The following is a 6,241-nucleotide window of genomic DNA, read 5'->3' as shown; positions in this document are numbered from 1 at the left end:
GAGATCTTACTCTACTAAATGCTCTGACAAAAAGGATGGAGAATGAAAGGGATTATAAAATCTGACCTTTAAAATCATAAGCATAATCTCCTTACCCTAACGCCTCTAATCATTATAGAACAAGGTCTGAAGAACATAACATCTTTCTTCTAAACAGGCTTGAAATCAAAGGTCCCTTCACCTTTTCAATGACCCTATGATACACTGGTCAAAAATGAAAAAGAAACACTGGTTAACAAATATCACAGATACTACTCACATCCTCATTCTTTCAGTACAATCATAACAAGACTGTTCTGTTTGTACCTCAGTGTTATCAAAAGGTAAGTACTTGCCACTGAAACCTGTATATAAAATCTAACACAGTATATGTCGTAAGAAAGAATTTTGTCAGCTAAGCCCTACAGGCTCATTGCATACAATGATACAGGGTGGCAAAAAAAAAAGAACTGGAAGGGATCTTGTAAGTCCAGCCCCTGCCAAAGAAGGTGAAGACATCACAGCATCCCTTTGCAACCTTATCATATTGATTCGAATTTTATTTTTTTGTACTCCCTATTTCTAAAAGGCTTGTCTAGAATTGCAGCCCTCTTATGCCCCAAGAAGGCTGTTCATTATCTTTTGTATAGAAGAGTTATGAAAAAAGTCTTCATCCTTGACATGGACAAGTGTGTAGAGTAGCTGAGATGGATTTTCTCTGTGCCGTGTAATCAGGTATTAATATTTCCCTAACTTGATTTGAAATACCTCTATCAGTCTGCCTAGCGATAGCACTTGCCTTTTTCATGACCCCGACAGTTCTGTGAATGAGCTGTCTCCTGATTAACCACTGGATCAACACCCTTCTTCTCCTTTGGCGGTTCCAACTAAGGAGTTCCTAGCTAGCAGCACAACTTCTTTTTCTAAGTTACCAAAAGCATACTTCACATTTCACCCAGTTCCTGCTACTCCAGTTCATTCAGCTACTCAATTCTTCCTGAATGACACTTTTTCAGCATTCACAATACTTCTGAGACTGTGTCATGAGTATTTCACTAACACGCTACTATTTTTCGTCCTTAGTTATTAGCAGAAGGATGAAAAAAGACTGTTCCTAAACTGATCCTTGAGGAACTGCATTAGTAACCTCCCCTTAGACCACGATTTCTGCTTTCAGCACGGCTTACCATCATCATCAGACCTTTACTTAGTTCTTTGTTCATGTTATATCTCCTGTTTAGCTCAGCTAATACATCCAGTTGTGGTCAAGTGGCAACTGGTCTACTGAAGTGCAGAAAGACTACATTAACTGTACTTCCCTTGTCTAGAAGAATGAATTTTCACTTATAATTGGCAATAGACAACTTTCAAGTTGCAGCTCTTCAACTTCCAATTTTGCAGAAGGACATTGACCTCTTGGTCAATAGCAAGAAACTGCATGGTCCAGGAGCTCACAACTCATCTGGGTTATTATTCCGCCTCCTGAATCATTGGAAGATAATCCTAGTATTCATGCTGTAGGGAAAATGAGGCAGTAATAGAGCAGACAGAATACAAATAGGAAAATCCAACATCCTCCCCATAATATTTCTATATTCCCTGAATTGTAGGCTTTAGTTCTAAATCTTTGCAAAGTCGTATGTAGAACCTCTTTCAGTAACTGAATCGGATCATGATTACATGCTGTCCACACAACACATCTTACAGCTACGATCTAATGACTCTTTGTAATCAGAAATCTTTGATAATTGAGATTCTGTATAGAATTTATTGAACCTAAAATAGCATGTTTCTCTTTAAGCACAGTGCAAGCTGATATGGAAGGAATGAATATAGCTTCCTTTGGGAATGATATTCTATGAGGACAACTTGCTACGGTAGGAAACAAATTCACACTTGTGTTAGGATGATCTGAAAACTTCTCTCTGCTAAGTTTCATGTGCAAGCAGTTTCCATCAGGATCCAAAAATACATTCCAGATTGCTTTCTGCTGCATAAATCCCAAATGTCTTTCCGGAGAAGTTTATCTTACTTTGATAATGCCAGGTTCCAGTGGTTGTTACTTATCTATCAGTTGTTAAATATTTGCAGAAGCAAATATGCTGGTATAGCATCTAGCTCAAATTTCTCTATCAGTGTAATTGCATGCCTAATGATCTTGGGAGGCACAGCGCCTTTTTCTGAAGGACCTGAGGTAGCAACGAGATCAGCTCGAACATGACCCACAATTGCACGGAGGGATTGTCTATATTGCCACCCTGTGGATTTGAATAAACAAGCTGCTCTGCGATAGTCACAGCCACTCGCTTATTCAACAGAGCCCTTTCCTTTGCTCGAAGGTAAACTTCTCCTTCAAGTAACACAAGGCTTACCCAATGGGGTTTGTTATGGCTAATAAACCTCTACGAAATCAATACTTTCATGATACAGGCTGCTAAACAAGACATGTTTTGCAAATTGCTAATTATAAATGCAGGAGAAAAATGGATCTTACATTTAGATTGGATTACTTGTGTTAAAACATTTCTAATGACACATTTGTCTTTTTGTCCACTGCCCCCATATTTTTAATGTACTATTTTTTCAAAAGTTAGAAGAGGCTATACAAAGAAGTAAGCCAACTTGTCCATAAGTAACTCACAATTTTACAAAAACTTGATTAAAAAGGAGATATCCCCTTTCTTAAAGCCATATATTTTATTGGAATATACACACATACACATTTGTGGAAGAATACAGGCATATTCCTTTTCTTAGATGAAAATGCCCCTGGGGGGGGTCTCTCTTTGTGCTGGCGTGGGTGCTCCTGGTCCAGCACAGCTCGCTCACCCCGCAGGGAGCCATCCCCATATGGAGAAGGACAGGTTCTTCTCCCGCGAACGAGTCGAGTTGACTGAAGGACCTGGCTGAAGCACTTGTTGTCTTCTGCCCTGCACCATGGGCTGGAGGGGACTGCACTGGGGGAACCTCTTCTGGCTGGGTCCTGTGAAGGGGAGGACAAGGAGCAACCAGCAAAGACAGGGCAGGGGTCTGTTCTTTAAGAAACCAAATTCCTTTCATTTAAACCCAGTGAGAAAAGTAGAGAGCAGTGGCAATATATGTGGTTTGCATCCAGTCATAGTTTCAGGAATGAAAAACGGTATGGTCCTCTCCTTGTGATCCCATCATCCCTGGTATGACATAGGACAAGTCTGTAACTCTCCCAATATTTTCAGAGTGACATTTACAGAGCATTGCAGCTAGAGGCAATTAATCATACACACCAAGGTTGTTCTCTAATCTTGCCTTAAAATATACCACGTTATTAGGATTAACTACATTATTTTCTGACTGTTTTTAGTACTTTAGCAGATACTGGTGTGAAATCCCTTACTCTCATGATTCTATAGCAATATCTCAACAGCATTAATCATGTTTTTTTGCAGTCGGCTTCTACTTTGTAGTCAAAGCAACATATACAGCAATCACAATTACTCTTGGTTGTGTGATAAGCCTAAAAGAGGAAAAGATGGAAATGTAAAGATGGTGGTAACTATACAGCCAAATGCCTAAAGCCCAGGATTCTCATTTGGAAGCGTAAAGTGGTAAAGATGTAATAAAAGTGAAGAAGAAGAAAATTCAGAGGTTAAGTGAAATGCTCTCTCTGACAGCCTGTCCCTGGCAAAATCTGCTTGGACCATCTTTTAAAATATGCGGAGAAAACATAAAATCCTTTTACAAGCTGCTAATGGGTAAAATCCTTGACCAGCTATGCAAAGAGGGAGCACTGAACCCCAGGGTCAAGAGACTCAAGACCCTCAGCCTAGGGGACACTAATGGTCATATTAGAACAGGAGATATGCAAGCAAAATGTTTCAGAGTTGCTTAGTTTTAAGGCTAATAATCAACGGCAGCTGGTTATGAAGTTTACCTTGCCAAGAAATGTTCTGTAGATCTTTAACTTGATCTAAGTTTTATGCTCTGTTGTTCTCAAACTCTACCGGATAAGTAACCAAAAGACACAGCTCCTCAGCTGGCATGATTTGATTTCCCACGTGTGTGCTTCAAGGCTGCTGTTGTCAGCCCACAGCCGTTCAAGCAGGGATACCTTGAAGGCTTTGGAGAAGTCCAATAAACGTTGGAGGCTAAATCTCTTTCCATGCAATTGTAAACTTCTCCAAATGGGAGAGAAGTCCTTTTGTGCCAGCAAGTATCACTGCAGAGGAGAAACAGGACAGCACTGATCTGTCACTGAAATTCTCTCTCGGGCTATTAGGAATGCAACAGAGGTAGGACGTCATATACAATGACTTCCACAAGCATCCCATTCTGGAGAGGTTTTATGGTGTCAGGGAGTTTCCTTCATCAATCTGACATGCCTAGAAATTGCCAGTCTGTGTTTATTGTGGAAGTAGAAGTGTCCTTAGCCACAGAAGAATTAATAAGAACAAGCTATTAACATCATGTCTGCTGTTGTTCGTCCAGAACTGAGCTGACGCTGATGCCCATGTGGCACTTGTCTCCTTTTCATCTTCCAGAAATAGGCATGATCTTTATTTTTTTATATACTGGTAGTTTGTGCAATACTTATTTCAGCTTTGTATGTAATTTCACTTTAGTAATAGCAGCTCCAGCAACATCATTCTTCTTTGTTTTGTTCTTGTTGAGACCAGGGAGGGAGATGTGCTGTCCTTAATGTTGCACTGCATACATTCAGAAGACCCCCCAAATATTGTTTTGATCTTTGAAGAATACATTTCATCTTTGGACTCACTTTAGGAGGGAACTACAGGCAAGGTGCACAGGTGTAGAAATGCTTCTGTGGACAGCACCAAATTACCTGATCTCATGAGGGCTAGTGTCGCCCTAAATTTCTTAGCCAGTAAAGTGCTACTGCTTGGATCTCTCCCACCACATGCATCTCTCCTCTAGGCAGGCAGCAGAACATGTTGATGGTTGTAGGTTGTTGCTTGCCATGTTCATTAAGCAACGAACAGTGTTCTTCAATCAAGGTTGTTACTGTCTCCTTTTCCAGTGCTGTAGTATAGAGTGAGATGCTAATAGGATGCTGAACTCCATCCAACTGAATATACTGCTGCACACATTCACAGAGAGAATGTTTATTATTTTTATTGGAATATTTTGCTGGGAGAGCTCCTGCAGCAATCAGTCGGTTGTTTTGTTGTGAAGTGGCTGGCCGATCACCTCATTGCCAAGCTACCCTAAATTTCAGTGAGTTACTTCTTTGCAGCTCCATCTGTTGTCCCAGCTATGCGGTGATTAGCTGGAGAGCTCCTGGACCAGGCAGTCAATTAAGGACTAAGTGGCCTTGGCATGCACACAGGCAAAGACTCCATATCCAGCTGCACCATGACTAGAACTATAGAATAAACTTGAATTTCATCCTTTTATCACAGCAATAACTTAGATTCCTTCGATTTTGCCACAATACCTGAACTGTTGACCGCTCTTTCTGCCTTGTGTCCTCCACAGAGGAACACTCACTATTTTCTCATCCTCACACGGGAGTGCTCAAAAGCATGATTTAAAGAGCAAGAGGCAATGGGTGGCTTCCCAAGAGCAAGACCTGTTGTCATGCCAGTGGTCTTCTGGCAGCTCCTATTTAGGCAAAAAGAGCGAGAGAAGGCCAGACCCTCTGGGATGCTCCTCTTCACCCATGCGCCTTCTGGAGCATTTCGTAAGGCAGATTTCCCTTTTCCAGCACCCAGTCCAAGTTCTCTGAAGTCCAAAGTGTGTTTTGCGTTTCTTTTTGTGTTGCATGCACCCAGGAAAGCAGCTGTGTCACCCAACAGACAGACCAAACAGAACATGTGTTTTGCTTTTATTGAAAGCACAAGACATCTTGTGGTGTTTCCTTACCCGTGTCTACATGTAGAAAGTCATACGAACACAGCTACTGCCCTGCGGGGTAGGGACTGGGGACAACTTAGCTGTGATGATGAGGGATGGGTAAATGCTAAGGATTGTGTCAAATACAAAGAGATTAAGGATCTTTTAGGGAGGGAACAAGGACTTCCAGAGTGTCTGAACACTGTCCTAGAGCAGCTGGATTGTAGCTCTTCACAGAGAGCAGGAAGACAAGAAAATCCACACGGGGAAACAAAAATGAGCTGATGTGCAGATGAGACATCTGAGAGATTCTGGAGGAAGGCAGAATACCCTGTGTAACAAACAGACAGAAGGCATCACCCCAGTCTTTCAGTGGGATGGTCATCTTTAACCACTCCTCTTCAGTTAAAGCTGGTGCACTGATCTGTTTAAC

The sequence above is a fragment of the Buteo buteo genome, chromosome 3, assembly GCF_964188355.1.
Source record: "Buteo buteo chromosome 3, bButBut1.hap1.1, whole genome shotgun sequence".
Lineage (NCBI taxonomy): Eukaryota > Metazoa > Chordata > Aves > Accipitriformes > Accipitridae > Buteo > Buteo buteo.
The sequence above is the reverse complement of the archived record's forward strand: the minus strand, read 5'-3'. Positions refer to the sequence as shown.